General features: G+C 37.2%; 2 pseudogenes; both read left to right on the top strand.

The window, feature by feature from the left end:
• Window positions 1-9,080: 9,080 nt before the first annotated feature.
• On the top strand, window positions 9,081-11,306 carry LOC143580051 (heat shock cognate protein 80 pseudogene; annotated as a pseudogene).
• A 3,853-nt stretch (window positions 11,307-15,159) lies between these two features.
• On the top strand, window positions 15,160-18,138 carry LOC143580049 (heat shock cognate protein 80 pseudogene; annotated as a pseudogene).
• Window positions 18,139-20,809: the final 2,671 nt, after the last annotated feature.

Genomic DNA, 20,809 nt, shown 5'->3' with positions numbered 1-20,809 from the left:
GCGGCGGCAACGAAACGATCTCCGGAGTCGATAGTTGGAATGAAGTTGGTGGGAGGCCAAAGGCAGATGAGGTAGCCACCACGGGAATGTCCGTGGCGCTTGGCCTTGTAACCTGTAATGATGAGGGAACTATTGTCATACCGGACAGTGCGGGTGGGGTGAAACGTACCACCCTCGAGCTCTCACCAGCTCCCGATCCTGCACCTATCCGTTCCCTTCTTGATCTGCGTATTAACTGTTGTACCTCTTCCTCATAATCTGACTCGCTATCATCATCAGTTCTCTTTCTTTTCCCATGAGTCCGTTCATGTGTTACCAAAATCCTTCTTGTCTCATCAAAACCAGCCACCGTAGCAGCTGTCCTAGTAACATTCACAGTCGACACCCTCTCAACCGAGACTTGCACATACTCTCCAGGGTCCACCCGTTCCATATCAAAGTAGCCTTGACCTCCAAACTCAGCATCAAGGTCCACGTTTTCCTCTGGTGACACAACAGGAGCAGCAGGTATAGCTTGAGGTGCTCCTGCCTGTTGTGGTGCCGGGTCCCGAAACTCATCCCCTCGAGCAGGTACATACCCCGGGTTGATTAAGTACCCAAATAGTGGAGTATGCCGAGGACGGAGCTCAGGTTTGCTCCTCGCACTGGAGGATCTACATTGGGCGAAGATCCGCTTATTCACACTTTCAACGTATCTGATCGGACGGCGCTGAGGTAGCGTTGGAGCAACATGATTCAATATCATTTGTAGGAATCTTGGATACATGATGAATCTCTCACGCGCCATCGCCCTTCTCTGACGATCAATCTCATAGAAGAACATCTGACTAAAGCTGTATCACTTGTTGTAAGTCAGAGCAGTATTCGCCGACTGCATGGTCGCGCCCATGCCATCAGTGCCCGCCTTTCTCCCTGACATGCATACAATCATGACATGCATGAGAAAGCGCCACTGGTCAAGTAAAAACCCTTTCCTTCTCTGCGTATCCCCCAAGGGACCAGAGTATCCCATCCTCAAAAACGCTCCATCACGGAAAGGAGCCACAAACTCTGTCGGGTCATCCCTTGTCTCATTTCCAAACCGTAAAGCCGCCCGGATCTGTTCAGAAGAGAACTGAACAACCTGATTGTTGACTGTTGCGCGCTGTAACACCCCGTGACCGCAGCGGAAACGTAAACGGGATGCAACAGACACCTCTGATATCAACCACATTGTTTATAAAGAAAACTGAATGCATTAATATACTTCAAATTACATTATCTTGTATTTCATTACCGTCTAGGTGATACACACATCATACAATACGATACATAATTCTATTTATTATAATGTATCCTAACATTCAGCACGCAAATCTTACACACATCAAGCACTTAGCACGTAAGCAATTACTTCATCTTAGTTGTACCTGAAAAGCATGTGAGAAAACGGGTCAACTACGAATAGTTAGTGAGTTTCACTAATTTAAGTAATCGATGACAAATCATTATAGTAATCATATCTTAGCGATGTAATTATGCTGAGCCCACAAGTGAAACCTCTGTTAACCCAGAGACACATCCAATAACCTCTGGGGACACTGTTAACCCAGAAACACATTTAATAACCTCTGGGGACACTGTTAACCCAGAAACACATCTAATAACCTCTGGGGACACTGTTAACACAGAAACACATTTAATACCCTCTGGGGACACTGTTAACCCAGAAACACATTTAATACCCTCTGGGGACACTGTTAACCCAGAAACACATTTAATACCCTCTGGGGACACTGTTAACCCAGAACACTGTTTCGGGCCTTACAATGTTAGCAACTCAGACAATTACCATCTTAATACATTACCGTACGATTCCCGTACAATAAACATTATATTAATACATTCATTTCCATGCGATCAGCATGTACTTAACATTTTGATAGAAACATGCTTTCCGCCCCGGGAAATTATTTAAAACAGTTCAGTAAAAAGGGGCTCGTGAAACTCACCTTAGCACATGCAAGCAGGTAACAACAATCATTATCAGTTAACACGTCCAATCTGTAATATGATCCCTACGATCATTACTATACACTCATTATTAATATAACTTTAATCGTATCAACCGGTACATCTGGGGACACTGTTAACCCAGTCCTGTACTCATTCCGGGGGCAATGTTAACCCAGAAACACTTTTCCGGACTCAGATTGTGATATCGTTTAGAGTTCCATGGTCACAATTGCTATTAGTCGTTTTTTTTTCTCGTTTTGCGTGCCTAGCACGATTATCTGTTTTTATGTTTCAAAAATGAGTTTTGTCACACACGACCCGAAAATAGTGGTTGTCTGATAATTTAATTTAAAATGTAAAATTATAGCTCGGTTTAGACGTCCCGATTGGCCGCGGGACCCGTTTCCGTCTTTGGCGTAACGGAAACTGTTAAAATAGGTTAAAATTACTCAGATCATCCGAATTATTTTCGGATGATTTATTTTTACTTGTTTAACTCATTTATATGAAAATAGTTCATTTTTAGGGTTTTATACACCAGTCAGCTCGCTTAAGCGAACTTCACCGGTTTACGCGTTTTAACTTTAAAAGTTTGATAATTAGCACGATTAATTATCCGTTTACTCTCGGATCTTGAAATTTTGCACAAATCACTTTTTAACAGTGGGGAATTTTATAAAAATATTTCCAGAATTAATTCTTATATTTAAAATTTATTTATCTATTTTTAAACACCATTTAAACACTAAATATGTCGTAAATACCAAACGATCTTAGAAAAATCCCAAATTTTTCCTGGATGTCCCCTGCCATCCACATAGTCCCCTGTAATATTTCCAGAACCAAAATCTTCTTTTACATGCCCTTTTTACCAAAACCGAGCTAGAAATCCCTAGAACTCGTTTAACCGAAAAGCCTACTTAGACTTCTCCAACGGTCCTAAAATTTTGTGTGTGACTTATACATGATATGAAAAGATTATCTGCAATTTTCCAGAAGTTTTCATGATATTTAACTATTTTTCACCCTTTTTGGCCAAAACCGAGCATTAAATTCACCAAATATTCATCCTTTATCCAAAAATTACCAAAAATTCACAGAACTCTTATTTTCATGTGTATAACATCCCTGTAAAATTTCATGACCTAACTCTACACGTATCACAATCTGTCCAAATATCCCAAAACCGAACATAACCAAATATACCTTTCGTTTTCCGCCACTACAAGCTACAAACTCGCCTTTCCGCCTTATCTACCACTACACACAGAGCCTACAGCCAACATACCACAATACCAAGCAAGTTACACTCACGATCAAGCCTCTTACACTATAGTTTCGGTTATGATATAAAAACAAAGATTTTAACCGTAAAAATTCGTTCTTGGCTCGTTTAACTCCTTTCTTGAACCAAGATCCCTTGTATAACTTGTATACATCACTTGATCATGCAAGAATCGGTTTTCATCTTTGAAACCTCATTTTCTTGCAAATAAACTCAAGAAACGAATATGGAAACGTACATAACTCGACTTTTTACCTCGGTTCTCTTGCTAAAATCTCGGTTTTTGAATCATCTTATGGAGAGGAAGGATGGATAATATGGAATACTTGTGAAAAAAAATGAAAGAATGGAATGGGGATAGGGATTCCGATCGGGATTGTTAATGGGGTGGGGTGGGACCCACCCCTTCAATTCTAGCCACATGTTTGGATTCTCGTAATCCGGATAATGTTTTGGATAATCTGGTTCAGTTCGTTTTTCGGTTAAACGTTTAATTCGGCTTAAAACGAGGCTAAAACGGTCGTTTTTCGACTTAAAATAAAATTTATATAAAACCGATTTAAAAACTTTAAAAACTTAATCCGTGACATTTATTAACTTGAAACGTCATATTATTAGTTATTACGCATCTTTTTCGGCTTGATCGATCGTCTCTTGCTCGGTTTGGTATTAAAGGTTTCGTTTAACGTACCGACGTACTATTAAATCGAAATCCTTTTTCTGTGCTTTAATCCACTTATCCCGAAGCTTTAATACTTCGTAACATCACTAAATATCATATATCTCGTCTATAATTGAACCCTCGATTCATCCGGGTTTCAATAACTATCGATCGTTTGATCGCATATTCAATACGGGGAACTATATATTCACGTACAATCAATACAATGAACCATGCATTCTCGTATGATTACCATGGTAACTCATGTACCCGACATTACATATGACGTAACTAACGTCTATCGGTTAGGGTATACCTGATTTCGTCGGAATCGTTACACGCGCATCACCGGGGGCTCGACTCTACAGTCATATTCCACGGTCTGCCAAAAATCCTCAATGTTGGGCAAGGATATCGGCAGTGTTGTAGTGATCGCGTGGAATATACGCGAGCGTAGTAAGAATGTGATGATTTCGCGGAAATCATCAACTCCGCTCGCCTCCGGGTCTAATGTTATATACATGTTGTGACCCGGGAAGAACTGTCTCTGGTTATCACCACCGTCATCTCCGCCTGCACCACCTACAGCAGCCATATCTGCATCAAACAGACTAAGTTAGATACACGTCAACGCAAATCACAAGTTCGCCTGTTACCATGAGCGAAGTTGTGATTTATTCTGTATAGGCGAAGTTAGAGGTGGGGCGAAGTTGGGAAACAACTTCGCTTCAACTTGAACTTCGTCTGATAACTGTTAAGTAAAAAAGGTCCAGGCGAAGTTAATGATAACTTCGCCTAACCACAACATTGCCTCATAAACTGTTTCAAAAACTATAATCAGGCGAAGTTAAACCTCAGGCGAAGTTACGGATAACTTCGCCTAAACTGTAACTTCGCCAAATTCAAATCGGCAACAGTTAGGTTTATCAAACGACGTGTAGATGATGAAATTGGAGATCGAGGACTCCGTAACACATGATTTTATGAAGTTTTAGACGTTCAGGTATATTACGAACACGTAATAACAAGCTTGAAATCGGGTGTTTAAGGTTCCGAAAGACGAGGTCGATAATCGAGTCGAAACGACCGATGATTAACCTCAAAAACATTGATATTAGAACCCTACACACCTTTAATCGGATTAGAATCTGAACAAGAATGAACACAGATGATTAAGATCGATAATACGATAAGTTCGCTTAGGTTTCGGAGATAAGTTCGCTGGTTTTTGAAATAATGATACTGTTTGACCTTAAAACTTCTTTATATAGGGTCAAAATTTGACAGGCGAAGTTATGGATAACTTCGCCTATTGCAGGCGAAGTTATGGATAAGTTCGCCTATATATGAAAATTTTCAAAACAAACCCCTACAATTTGCAATTAAGTTTTAAAACAACCTTTAAAGAATTAAATGATACGATTAAGACCAAGTAACCAGGTATAAAATCAAACAACTACATAAGCAGAAAAATTTTAAAAATAAAATACACGGGATCAAATTTCAGTCTCGATAGGGACTACCATGTTTTAGAAAAGATCCGAACAGGAATCATACTAACTACGTGACTGTCACACAGATCCGTGTTTAGCTGTATTATGACATAAAGAAACAGGTTGAAAGCAGGTAAATAACCTAGAATGGTTTTCATCGTTTCTGTGATACGGGTTAGGTTCAATTAAGCTCAAAATTTTAAATGGGCAACAACTCAGAGATTATGATACCTCCTATCTATTCTCAAAGATTATTTGGCTTTCCCCAAGTCACCCCGAGTTGACCTCGACCCGTAGTGTCTGATTAAATAGTAAGTACTCTTCGATCTTTAGATTTTGCTTCCCGTTCTCTTTCTTACACCTTGATTGAGAAGTATAAATATTATGAACTCTAGAATGTCTCAAATTTTTTTTATTTTTATTTTTTTTTAAGTATTTACACAACTTCAGATAAACTACTGCAAGTCCCGAATCTGGATCACTGCAGTTTCTTGACACGCTATCTTCACGGGAATCAGAACACTCACGGGCTCGTGTATGACTGGGTAATCGCTTTTCTGCCTATCATTCGGAAAGATATATATGGAGACATGCACAACTCATAAGAAGTTTCCACATAAAATCGAGTAGATTTAGTTAGTATCACTTCTACTTTTACGCATCATAAAAAGCTACCATGACATACAATGACTGTTCTAAAGTCTTTTAGGCCTTATAACTTCACTAGTTAAGCACACAGAATCAGTATATCTATCACTTTCCAAGGTTGGATCAATTTTCTGTTAAACATAGTAAAGGTACTTCTTACGAAGTAGTAGACTTGAAAAATAATTTCATCTCCCTGAAGAAAAATTTTTTTTAACTTCAATCGCCCCGATCAAATTGAAGTTTTCATGTAAACGGCTGTCCCGAAGATCCAATGGATCAGCTGGACCGACCACATACAAGTGTGTGTCCTTCTAACTAAGTATGATCGACTAATTTTCAGCGAAAGAATGAAAACACATCATAAACCGCCCCGGTCACTTTCAGTCATCTGGTTAATGGCTATCCTCATATTCTACAAGTAGAAATGAGGACCAAACATATCCGAAGATATGTCCTTCAAACTGAGGCGACCGACATAATTCTAAGCGATAGTGAGGTTTTTTTTTTGTTTTTTTTTTTAAAACAATAAACATAAAGTATGGTTACTCGGGATTGATCATCCCATTCAGCTCAACAAGGTTTTGAAATCTAGTTTTGTCAAACGCTTTCGTAAACAAGTCAGCGAAATTATCTAGCGTATCAACCTTTTCGAGCTCAATCAGTTTCTTCTCAGCGCAATCCTGTATAAAATGATGACGTATGCCAATGTGTTTAGTTTTACTGTGCTTAACGGGATTGTTAGTTACTGAGATAGCAGCAGTGTTATCAATGCAAATAGGAGTAAGAGTAAAATTCGGACCATAATCGCGCAACTGTTGTTGAATCCAAAGAACCTGGGAGCAGCAGTTGGATGCTGCCATGTATTCTGCTTCACAGGTTGAAATTGTGACTGAGGTCTGCTTCTTGCATTGCCAGGACACTAGTCTGCCACCAAGAAACTGACATCCACCAGTTGTAGACTTCCGACTCTGATTGCACCCTCCATAATCAGAATCTGTGTAGGCGACCAACTCCAAGTCTCCTCCTCTCGTGTACCACAACCCCAGCTTAGGCTTGCCTTTGAGATACCGTAGAATCCTCTTCGCACCCTTCAAGTGAGATTCCTTTGGGTTTGCCTGAAAGCGAGCACAAAGACAAACAGCAAACATTATATCAGGCCTAGAAGCAGTTAAGTACATTAAAGAACCTATTATAGCCCGATATTGGGTTGGGTCCACGTCTGCATCGTTGTCTGACTCAGCACCCAATTTGTGGTTGACGCAGACTGGAGTTTCGTATGGAGTGCTGTCCTCCATCTTGAAACGTTTGAGAACATCATGGACATACTTCTTCTGATGAATGAACATACCATCTTTCTTCTGATCAACCTGCAGTCCTAAAAAGAAAGTTAGTTCACCCATAGCACTCATTTCAAATCTCTTCTTCATGACGGCCTCAAACTCCTGACACATGGCGACCTTTGATGCAGCAAAGATAATGTCGTCCACGTAGACTTGCACCAATAGAAAGTCGCTCCCTTGTCTCTTGAAGAACAATGTGCTATCAATCTTACCTCTTTCAAACTCATTCTCAAGCAAGTTGTCGGATAACGTTGAGTACCAGGCTCGAGGTGCCTGATGTAGTCCATACAGTGCTTTACTTAGCTTGTACACGTGATCGGGAAAGTCAGGGTCAGGAAAACCCGGAGGTTGCTCAACGTACACAACCTCATCGACTTTACCATTTAGGAACGCACTCTTCACATCTAACTGAAAAACCTTCATCTCCTTATGAGCAGCAAATGCTAAAAACAAACGAATGGCCTCCAATCTTGCCACAGGAGCAAACACCTCATTGTAATCAATCCCCTCTTGCTGATTAAAGCCTTTAACAACCAGCCTCGCCTTGTTCCTGATAACAATCCCTTTCTCATCTCTCTTGCATTTGAAGACCCATTTTGTGCCAATCGCATGCACATTCCTTGGTTTTGCCACCAAGTTCCATACCTCCATCTTCTTAAACTGGGCTAATTCTTCTTGCATGGCTTCGACCCACGAGCTGTCCTTGAGAGCCATTTGATAGTTCTTTGGTTCAATCTGGCTGATAAAGCAGGTGTACAAGCATTCGTTGATTATGCCTGATTCTTTAATGCTTGTGTAAACACAGGTGTGCTCATTCAAGCTTTGTCTTGTTTGTACATCATCGGACAGATCACCTATCACATTTTCCAGAGGGTGATTTTTGTGAATTCTCGTAGTCGGAACCGAACTGACATTCAGATTATCTTCCAAGTTCGAAGATAGCTCATCAATGTGTGATTGATGTTGAGAGTGAAACGGATTGATGAATTCCTCTTTAGTAGAGGCAGCAGGGGTATTGACAGCTTTTGACGAGGAAGGCTGACATTCATCATACTATGGTCGTTGCACCAAAGTGTCTTCCTCATCGCATATCATCTTCCTAGCCATTCTTTCCTCAACTTCTGCAAAATCCAAATAAGGCATGTTAAAAGATTTAAAAAGTCTATCATAATCGAAAACCGCGGCGGGTCCCGTGCTTGGTTTTGGTGATTTGTAACTTGTGATATCAGTGTTACACACCACCTCAACCTTGCTGGTCAATGTATTAAAGACCCGTATGTTGGAAGTTCCAACAACGTATCCGACTAAGATTCCTTCGTCGGCTACTTCACCAAATTTAGAATTGGTCTTTAATATCGAACACGGTGACCCGAATGGTTCAAGACCACTCAAGTTGGGCTTTCTCCCATGCATAAGTTCATAACAGGTTTTATTTAATCTTTTAACAGTTAACACTCTATTAAGGATATAACAGGCTGTTGCAACTGCTTCAGCCCAGAACACCACGGGAAGTTTCGAATCAGCCAGCATGGTTCTGGCTCCTTCAATTAAAGTTCTGTTCTTCCTCTCAGCCACTCCATTTTGTTGCGGTGTATACGGAGCGCTGTACTGGTGTTCAATCTTCTTCTGTAAATCATCCTCAATTCTCTTTACTGACTGATTCATTAATGGCTGACACTGAGACGTTCGCCTTCCAAGCAGTTGATCAACCAGCTGCTTAGTCTCATCATCAACACCTTCTACAGCAACAAGGAGATCTTCCTCCGTGAGCTTATTAGCAACTCTTCCGACGCTCTGGATAAAATCCGTTTTGAAAGCTTGACCGATAAGAGCAAGCTAGATGCACAGTCCGAGCTTTTCATTCACATCATTCCCGACAAGACCAACAACACGTTGACCATCGTTGATTCCGGAGTTGGAATGACCAAGGCTGATTTGGTGAACAATTTGGGTACCATTGCAAGATCCGGAACCAAAGAGTTCATGGAAGCCATTGCAGCTGGTGCTGATGTCAGCATGATCGGACAATTCGGTGTTGGTTTCTACTCTGCTTATCTTGTTGCTGATAAGGTTGTGGTAACAACCAAGCACAACGATGATGAACAATATGTGTGGGAGTCGCAAGCTGGTGGGTCATTTACTGTGACCCGAGACACCTCTGGTGAATCCATTGGCAGAGGGACCAAAATGACCCTCTATTTGAAAGAAGACCAGCTTGAATACCTTGAAGAGCGCAGGCTTAAAGATCTGATCAAGAAGCATTCAGAGTTCATCAGCTACCCAATCTCTCTATGGATTGAGAAGACCACTGAAAAAGAGGTTTCTGATGATGAAGATGAAGACGAGAAGAAGGACGAAGAAGGAAAAGTTGAAGAAGTTGACGAGGAAAAAGAGAAAGAAGAAAAGAAAACTAAGAAGATAAAAGAAGTGTCACATGAATGGGACTTGGTTAACAAACAAAAGCCTATCTGGATGAGGAAACCTGAAGAGATTACAAAGGAAGAATACGCTGCTTTTTACAAAAGTTTAACCAACGACTGGGAAGAACACTTGGCGGTCAAGCATTTCTCAGTCGAGGGTCAACTCGAATTCAAAGCTATCCTCTTTGTTCCCAAACGTGCCCCATTTGACCTCTTTGACACTAAAAAGAAGCCGAACAACATCAAGCTATACGTCCGACGTGTGTTCATCATGGACAATTGTGAGGAGTTGATACCAGAATACTTGAGTTTTGTAAAGGGTATTGTGGATTCTGAAGATCTTCCACTTAATATTTCCCGAGAGATGTTGCAGCGAAACAAGATTTTGAAAGTGATCCGGAAGAATTTGGTTAAGAAGTGTATTGAACTGTTTCAGGAGATTGCTGAAAACCAGGAGGATTACAACAAGTTTTATGAAGCTTTCTCTAAGAATCTTAAATTGGGTATACATGAAGATACCCAAAACAAAACCAAACTTGCTGAATTGCTTCGGTATCATTCTACCAAGAGCGGGGATGAGATGACTAGTTTGAAAGACTACGTGACTCGTATGAAGGAAGCCCAGAATGACATCTACTACATTACTGGTGAAAGCAAGAAGGCGGTTGAAAACTCACCGTTTTTGGCGAAGGTAAGGAAGAAGGGGTATGAAGTGTTGTACATGGTGGACGCGATAGACGAGTACGCGGTTGGTCAGTTGAAGGAATTTGAAGGAAAGAAGTTGGTTTCTACAACTAAGGAAGGATTAAAGCTTAATGAAACCGAAGACGAGAAGCAAAAGAATGAAGCTTTGAAAGCAAAGTTTGAGGGTTTGTGTAAGGTGATTAAAGATGTGTTGGGTGACAAGGTGGAAAAGGTTATTGTTTCAGACCGCGTGGTTGATTCCCCGTGTTGTTTGGTAACTGGTGAGTACGGGTGGACCGCTAACATGGAGAGGATTATGAAAGCTCAGGCTTTGAGGGATTCGAGCATGGCAGGGTATATGTCGAGCAAGAAGACTATGGAGATTAACCCTGAGAACCCGATTATGGAAGAGCTGAGGAAGCGGGCTGATGCTGATAAGAATGATAAGTCGGTTAAGGATTTGGTTATGTTGTTGTTTGAGACTTCATTGTTAACTTCTGGTTTCAGTTTGGATGACCCGAACATGTTTGGGAACCGGATTCATAGAATGTTGAAGCTCGGTTTGAGCATCGATGAGGACGGTGGTGATGGTGATGTTGACATGCCTGCTCTTGAGGAAACTGATGGTGATGCAGAGAGTAAGATGGAGGAAGTTGATTAAAGTGAGTTTTAAAGCACATTTATGTTGCAGTTAGTTCTATTGAATTTGGATTTTCATAAGTCTGGCCCCTTTTACTCTGGTTTAATTTTTATTTTTTTTGTTATTTAGATTTTCTTGAACTTGGGTGTTATTTTTGTAAACAAGTGCTGAAATGGAAATATCTTTCACAAGTTAGTTGGAAGCAAAACTTTATTAAAATTTGAATATAAATAAGTGAAGAAGCTCTTAAGTTAAAAGAGCCGATTTAAATTGTTTCAAATTCAAGCCTAAGTTGAAGTTGGACTGACCAGCTTGTTAGCCAAGCCCATGTGTGTTTTGTTAGTCCTTTATTTTGTGTCTCACTTGATATCTTGATGTGTGTTTTGTTGTTTTCGCCTAGTGAGTTGCTTGATATTTTGATGTATGTATGTAGGTTAAAATTTTATTTTGAACGGTCAACGAATTCTCTAAATCTAAAAACTAGCTACCCTTATCTAATAACGCCAGTGAACGTTCGTCCGAATGTCTAAATTAATCTAATAGCTCGTCCGAAGGTCTAAATTTATCTAATAACTACTAAATAAATAAGTATAATAGTAATATACTGTTGGTTATACATTTATTAAAAATTTTAAAAAAGTGAAGTACTTGTTATATAGTTATTATAATTGACTCACCACCAACCAACCACCATCATTTTAACACCACCAACCGATTCCGATGATGGTTACAGAATTTCAACAACCTCAATAATTGTGGTTTTTACTATAAAAAAGTTACTAAAGGTCTAATCTATGGTTAAAAAGATGTTTGAAAACGAAAATTTTGAGTTTTCTGGAAAAAATGTGAGTTTTCCGACAAAAATTTTTTCCGATGACCTGCAACTAACGACGTTAGAAATCTATTAGTCGCGAACCGTTAGGAACAAATATGATAAAATGTGGGAGCATTATCAGCCAATTCATTAGTTGGGACCGTCAGCGACCAAAAGATAATATTTGAGATTAAAAATCAATCTTACTATACTATCTACCTATTCTAATAAAAGAAAATAATTATTACACGTGTCAATTTATGGTTAAACATCACAACTTTTTTTCTCTCCAAAACTAAGATCTTAATTAACCATAATACATGTTCATATTCACTTTCCTTTTACATTTTATTTATAAAATATTTATACATTTTAATAAAAATAAATTATTAACATATTATTTTACTATATATTCCAAAATACTTGTTGAAATCCAAAAATTAACAACAAACCATGTTTGTTAATGATTGAAAAGAATATATAATTTCAAGTATTATCATTAACATATTTTACTATGTATATTGTTGAAGATTATAAAGAAAAACAAAACTTGAACATGCTTTCATTTTTACAAAGTAATTTTTTAATTATTAAATCATAAAACTATGCTTAAAAGTTGATCCATTTTTTTAAAATCAATCCATTTATCTATTATTATTATTATTATTATTATTATTATTGTAAATTGTCATATAAATTTTAAATTATAAAAATATGCTTTAAATCTATCAAATTATTTTTCGGTTAATTTAGTAAACTATATATTTTTTGGTTAATTTAGTAAATGCGTAACAATCATTTTCATATATAACAAAGTTTATCATATTTAATTTCTTGGTTTTTTTATCAAGGATTGTTTCGGGTTTTGTGGAACTTAAATTTAGTTTTTACAGTAAAAATTAGTAAATAGATTGTTTGGTACAAGTTAACTACATTTGGATCAAAATTTGTTATGTGTCAAAAATAAGAAATCAAAGTATTTTTAAATGTTTTTGAGAATGCAAATAAATTTATCGTCAAATTTGTTACGGGTTCAAAGTGTTGACTTGAAATGTCAAACGGATGAAAGTTAGAATTTTGCGGGTTCATGCAAAACCATGCTTAAATAAAGCAAAATATTCACAAAATTTAACGAGTTAACATGTTATTTTTTATGTTGTTAGACTTATCAAAAAATTCATGGTTTATCTTAGAAAACACATAGTTCTTGAAGAACATCCGTCATTACAATTTAGTGTTCTCTTTTCCTTTTATGGGTTATAAGTTGATAAATATATCAATAAAGTTAAGGATCGTTCAATATTTAGGTTGACTTGTAAGAACTAGTATTGTATGACTATTGTATGAAAAGTCTACTTCATGTTCTTTCAATTATACATATGTAATACTGACAATGAAAGTTTCAACGAAAGGAGCGTTCTTGAGTACGTTTTTGCACGTGTAATTTTTTTTATTAAATTCATTTAAAAAAAATCATTTTGTGATATAAATAAAATCAATTTATAAACACATAGTATAGATATAAGCATAGATGTAATACATTTTTTCATATACATTATGCAATTATTTTCTTTACTTGTAAATTTATAATCTGGATAATCTCATGTGTTATACGGGCCCTAAAACTAGTTAAAATAATACAAGATATCCACATGGCCTTTAACTAGCATGTCCAAATAGGCTTCCAAGTCATCCAATTTCTATTTATAGAATTGTCACATAATTCACTAATTACTATTTTATTTCTAGAATCATAACCTCACCAATTAATGGTTTCTATAATCATAACCAACTATTTCCTTTCAAATGATTTAAAAACCGATTTTGACCACAATTAATTATTTATAACTGATTTTGTGTTCCCTTTTTTATTATGACTATTATTTTAACATTCAATGATTTATATAACAATTTCTCATTCCACCATTTATACAATTTTTTTTCCTACATCTTATGGTTTTACAGATAACAAGGTAAAGAATTCTTATGATATCTAAATTATATATAACGTTTGAAATATTTTTCACTGTGTGTAACACGGGCTAGTATAACATCTCAAATTATATAAGCGAAACCCATCAATACTGTGTTGTTTTTAACTAAACCCCATAAAATCTTTTTATTTTAGCCTTTTTTTAGATCTCCATCAATTTCGTTACTTTTAAATTATCTTTCTCTACATCCGGTTCATGTTCGTCACTTGCCATATCAATATGTAGGCAACTCTATTTCTATTGATGCATGATCACACATATTTCAAATCAATCGCCCCTAACCATCTCTAACACACTCTCTCTTCTCCACTTCATTATACCCTTAAGCGCCTCTAGCGTTCTCCTTCTTCTATGTCATTCTCCCTTTAACCGTGCGTCCGTCTTTAAACCCTTGCAATGGTCATCTATCATCCCATATATCTTTCAACCATTTTTTATATTATTTTACTTAAATAATATAACTAACTTATTTTCGAATTAAACATAATACAAAGATAGAAAAAACATTTGATTAAATAAAAACGAACAAACCAAAATTTTTAATGAAACATTAATAATTAAAAAAAAAACCTAAGATGGAAATTAAAATTTAATTAAGTTTTTTTAATATTTAGTTACTCTCCAAAATAAAATTCTTCTAAGATATAATAAAACATAAACAAAAATCAATTAGAAAATACATATAAAAACAATATGGGCTTTTAAAATAACTTATATATAAAAAAGAAAATGAAATCTACCCTAAAAAACCTATAACGTAGGGATCACCGATTTGCGACAATCTACATTGGGTTTTACGAATAACAGCTATTCCGCCCTAGTTATTTGTATTGGTACCCATTACATTATGAGAGTTGGCCATGCCCGAAATCGTTACCTTAATCGCAAGAAGGGGGATGCCGAAGGTGAGGCTAGTGACCTTTGGCTTGCCAGCCTAAACGAGTTCAAGCTTAAGTATTACTCATCGAGCTCGAGTAGGGCTGTAAATGAACCGAACGAACACGAACAAGGCATTGTTCATGTTCGTTTGTTAAGGAAATAATGTGTAACACCATGTCTTTTACCCTATAAAATTTGAGCCTAAAATACTAACTTAGAAAGTATATGGACCAAAAATGAATATTCTGAAAACTTCACCCATCGTGATACGCAACGGGGCAAAACATAAGCCTATCACGTAGCGCAATGGCCTTGCACACAAACCCAGAAAAGGGCGGCGTAGCGATACGCTACGATCTAGCCACCAAGATCATCGCGTATCGCGATGACCTTGCTAAGTAACGTGGACACGTGTCCAACCACGTGGCACAACATGACATGCCACATATCACGAGCAGATAAGGCGGCGTCACATTGCGGCGTCGCGATACGCGACGGGGTCACAAGGAACCCATCGCGTATCGCGATGGGAGGCAGTTTCTGCCTATAAATAGAGGGTTACGGGATTGAGCCATTCTCATCCCATCACACCTCCATTTTTCACACACTTAGCCTTGAGAAGCGTGCCAAATAGTCGTGACGAACCGACGTGCCATTTTCTCGTGAATTGTGCAAGAAACGAAGTTATAATAAAGCTAGCAATCACATAATCGAGTAGATCAAGATCCTGCCTTTTTCTTATTATCAATCTAAGTATCCGTATTAAGGTAGGAATTATGTTTAAGTTATTTAAATTATAGCTTAGACAATCAATCGAGGCTATGACCTTTAACCTTGATCGTATTTTATAAACATTCACAATCAAGTTTTCGTAAAACGTTACTTCATAGCAAAGTAATGTTAAACAAAAAGATATGTTTTGACAGGCATGTAGTAACTGTAAGGGGGATATCACTAGTAGTGAGTTTCTTGCCTTAGGAAAGTAATTCGTACAAATCCCAATCAACAGAGGGACCCGTTTACTTACCTGGAGAAACTCACCAACGTGTTATAACCTATTAAGCCAAAGCATGCTATATCAAACGTCACATAAAACCAAATGCTTTCATTCACAATCAAAGATAAACGCTTTCAAGGTTAAGTTTACAATCATAGCTTAATCAATAAACACCATTTAAAACATTCATACAAACCTATTTATGTATAGGTTAAATATCAATCTCAATCAATCAGTCAAGGTTTTCAACACCGACGGTACAGGTGAATACGTTAACCTTTTAAATCAGTCAAAACATATTTATACCCAATAAGACGAACGGGTGTTTGTATTAACGAGTCAATCAATGTCTATATGAGATCATGTGATCTCTAAAATGTTATAATACAAAGTAGAGAATAAAATCAACTCAGACCGAATACGCATGTGTATGGATCCATACATAACTGTTAAGCCCAATCAATCAATCAAAGGCGAGGTAGCCACGGGCTAAATGGTCATGACCAGTTCTCTGTTCAGGGTCGTGTGGCTCGGAGAATACCGTTGTGTGTAGGGCAGTGGTACATATACCGGAAGTAGCTATAGTCCGCTGAGTTTGTCAAGAAAACTATATTTGTATTGTAATCGTCATTCAAAATGTTTTATTGAGTCATATGTATTCACCAACATATAGCTGACGTATTTTTCCAACCCATTGCAGGTAACTAAGCATAAGTAGCTATAGCAAGGATTGGAGTCTATAATGAAGATAGAAGCGCATAACAAGATGGCTCCATTTTGATATGTATATATATATATAATCCTTGTAATATGAAACATATATTTTGTAAACCGAAACTTGGGTCTTTAATTCCCAAGTAAATTTTCAATGTAAATTAATATACAACCTAAGTCTTCCGCTAAAATTAACCCATAAACTCTGATATATTTACAAAACAGGTACCAACTTACAAAGGAAGAATACGCTGCTTTTTACAAAAGTTTAACCAACGACTGGGAAAGAACACTTGGCGGTCAAGCATTTCTCAGTCGAGGGTCAACTCGAATTCAAATCTATCCTCTTTGTTCCCAAACGTGCCCCATTTGACCTCTTTGACACTAAAAAGAAGCCGAACAACATCAAGCTATACGTCCGACGTGTGTTCATCATGGACAATTGTGAAGAGTTGATACCAGAATACTTGAGTTTTGTAAAGGGTATTGTGGATTCTGAAGATCTTCCACTTAATATTTCCCGAGAGATATTGCAGCGAAACAAGATTTTGAAAGTGATCCGGAAGAATTTGGTTAAGAAGTGTATTGAACTGTTTCAGGAGATAGCTGAAAACAAGGAGGATTACAACAAGTTTTATGAAGCTTTCTCTATGAATCTTAAATTGGGTATACATGAAGATACCCAAAACAAAACCAAACTTGCTGAATTGCTTCGGTATCATTCTACCAAGAGCGGGGATGAGATGACTAGTTTGAAAGACTACGTGACTCGTATGAAGGAAGGCCAGAATGACATCTACTACATTACTGGTGGAAAGCAAGAAGGCGGTTGAAAACTCACCGTTTTTGGAGAAGTTAAGGAAGAAGGGGTATGAAGTGTTGTACATGGTGGACGCGATAGACGAGTACGCGGTTGGTCAGTTGAAGGAATTTGAAGGAAAGAAGTTGGTTTCTGCAACTAAGGAAGGATTAAAGCTTAATGAAACCGAAGACGAGAAGCAAAAGAATGAAGCTTTGAAAGCAAAGTTTGAGGGTTTGTCTAAGGTGATTAAAGATGTGTTGGGTGACAAGGTGGAAAAGGTTATTGTTTCAGACCGCGTGGTTGATTCCCCGTGTTGTTTGGTAACTGGTGAGTACGGGTGGACCGCTAACATGGAGAGGATTATGAAAGCTCAGGCTTTGAGGGATTCGAGCATGGCAGGGTATATGTCGAGCAAGAAGACTATGGAGATTAACCATGAGAACCCGATTATGGAAGAGCTGAGGAAGCGGGGCTGATGCTGATAAGAATGATAAGTCGGTTAAGGATTTTGGTTATGTTGTTGTTTGAGACTTCATTGTTAACTTCTGGTTTCAGTTTGGATGACCCGAACATGTTTGGGAACCGGATTTATAGAATGTTGAAGCTCGGTTTGAGCATCGATGAGGACGGTGGTGACGGTGATGTTGACATGCCTGCTCTTGAGGAAACTGATGGTGATGCAGAGAGTAAGATGGAGGAAGTTGATTAAAGTGAGTTTTAAAGCACATTTATGTTGCAGTTAGTTCTATTGAATTTGGATTTTCATAAGTCTGGCCCCTTTTACTCTGGTTTAATTTTTATTTTTTTTTGTTATTTGAAAAAAAAAAAAAAAAATCTGTTGGTACATGATGTCAGTAGTTCAGTGTCTAGTGTCTGTAATCGAGTCGTTTGGATTTGAGTTTGTATGTAAGCGAAGTTGCTAACAAGTTCGCTGATATGGGCGAACTTGTTAGACAAGCGAAGGTTTAGTGACAACTTCGCCTGAACATGCCAGGCGAAGTTGTCGTGATTATATAAACTAGGTTACGGCTTAGATAGATAATAAGAACGAGTTCATTATTCAGAGAACGAGTCAGAGAGAGTCTGTATTTTGGTGATCTTTGTATCACGTGTTTACGGTTTGCAATATAACGGGTTTGTGTTTATTGTAACGTGTTAAAAAAAAAAAAAAAATACAGACTCTCTCTGACTCGTTCTCTGAATAATGAACTCGTTCTTATTATCTATCTAAGCCGTAACCTAGTTTATATAATCACGACAACTTCGCCTGGCAATGTTCAGGCGAAGTTGTCACTAACTTCGCTTGTCTAACAAGTTCGCCCATATCAGCGAACTTGTTAGCAACTTCGCTTACATACAAACTCAAATCCAAACGACTCGATTACAGACACTAGACACTGAACTACTGACATCATGTACCAACATAAATACTACTAATAATAAAATAAACTAATATATAACTTATCTATCGTGTTTGAGCACTCCTCGAATCGAAGGACCATAACAATTATGCAAAGCCATACAACGTTTAAATAAACAAATATATGTATATATCTATAAGCTTTAAAGTTTATGGCATGTGTATGCATATATTATCTCAATATCCAAATATAAAATATGCAAGCCACTCAGACTAAAGACACTAAAACCTGGGCTTGCGCACACACTTTGCCTCTCCTGACTCACGTTCACCCTCAGGGTCTTGTCCTCGTAGACTTCAAAGCTTGAAGAATATCAGTCTTGTCCTGTATGTAGAAAAATGCATTACATGTAATTAAAAAAAAGAAAGTATTATTTAATTTTCTCTAATTTTATCCCAACCAAATTGCATTCTAATCCTCATATTTTGTAAAAAGAATCTAATTGACAATACCCTTAAATCATTTACACCCCCTCCACCACCATAGTCTCTACATTCGTATATTTGAGGATACTCTGCCTCTGCATGCAATCTACGATCTAAACATTGAAGAAGTACTTTTTCAACAATGAACAATACCACTTTGCTGGTTAGGTAACGGTTTTTGTTCAAATATTGCTAAAATAATTTGTGAGGTTCTATGGATTAAAAATACAATTTTGTGGGAATTTCAAACATTAGACATAACCCGAATTCACTGATCAATGTGTCAAAATTGATCTCTCTTTACTTTTGCATCATTTAACTTCTAATCCTATATAAATTAGCTTAACCAAATATTTTGTTAATCACCTTAGTTGGACCTCAAATATTCATGAAGATGGAAAGTTGCCACTGGTCCAAAATCCATATTTATATCCCAAAGGTGATAGATTATATAAAGCCAACCATGAAAATTTTGGATAATAAGTAAACATATCAAATACAATTACCTTAGAAGCCATGTAGTTATAGCTTATAACATGCCTTTCCTCCTTTGCAGATTTGATATGAGAATTAAGCCAATTATATTTGTGAAAAAAGATCTTGAACCCATTCCGCTGCAGTTATCACCTTTATAGTTTTATATATAATAGAAGCCATTAATGTTAAGTTCCACCAACTAACATTGACGTGTAGATCAATGTAATTTATTTTCTAGTGCAAACTTTGTTGCATAAGTCTTTGGGATCACCAAATCTGTTGCTAACTTGGTATATATGATGACGGGTTTGCAAAATCTGAAAAGACCAAACTTGCTACTGTTGATTTAAATTTGTTCACAAAAATCTGTGCCCAACACTCGATAATACCCCTGCTATCTCCTAAATTCCGTATCAGACTTGCTAATTTTCCTTCTGCAGTTAGTTAACAGCCGATAAAAAATACTCGAAATATTAATTATATTCTTGAAAGTTTATCTATAATATATTTTTATTATAAAGTTCAATCAGTTAAAGAGCGTTTATTTATTTTAATTGCCAGTTGAGCAAAGCAATTCATCCGTATTCATTAACTATAAACCAAAAAGAACAAAACTATAAAGCGGACACTTAACAATTAAACCCTAGTAATCGAGAATGTATTCCAGTAATCAATCAACAATATTTAACACAATACTAACAAAATTGTTCAACATTTACATTCTGGTCTGGTTTCATATGGCCGGTTTCAGTATAAACCGCGAACTAACCGTTCACTACGTTTTGGTAATTTTGAAACCGACCAACTAACCGAAAATATAATAAAAAAGAGATAAGAAAAAGAAGCCAAACAATGTTCGGTTGAAATGATTTCAAGGTTTTAGCCGAACCATCAACACTCATATTCCTTAATAACAAGGTGTGTGTTCAAACACCCGCTGCATCGCGTGGGCACCCGTCTATTATAAGTGTAAATAGATGAGAATAGTGGTGTGTTAATCCATAATAGATGTGCATTCCCTAAGGAGAAGTCATTACTGTATAAAACATGTTTTTGGTATCAAAGCAAACCCCCCAACCCCCCCCCCCCCCCCCCCAAAAAAAAAAAAAAAGAACTAAGA

Source organism: Bidens hawaiensis, unplaced genomic scaffold (assembly GCF_021521415.1).
Source record: "Bidens hawaiensis isolate Kalapana, Puna unplaced genomic scaffold, B.hawaiensis_p1.1 tig00030208_1, whole genome shotgun sequence".
Taxonomy (NCBI): Eukaryota; Viridiplantae; Streptophyta; class Magnoliopsida; order Asterales; family Asteraceae; genus Bidens; species Bidens hawaiensis.
Note: the sequence above shows the minus strand (reverse complement) of the source record. Positions and strands in the feature narration are given on the sequence as shown.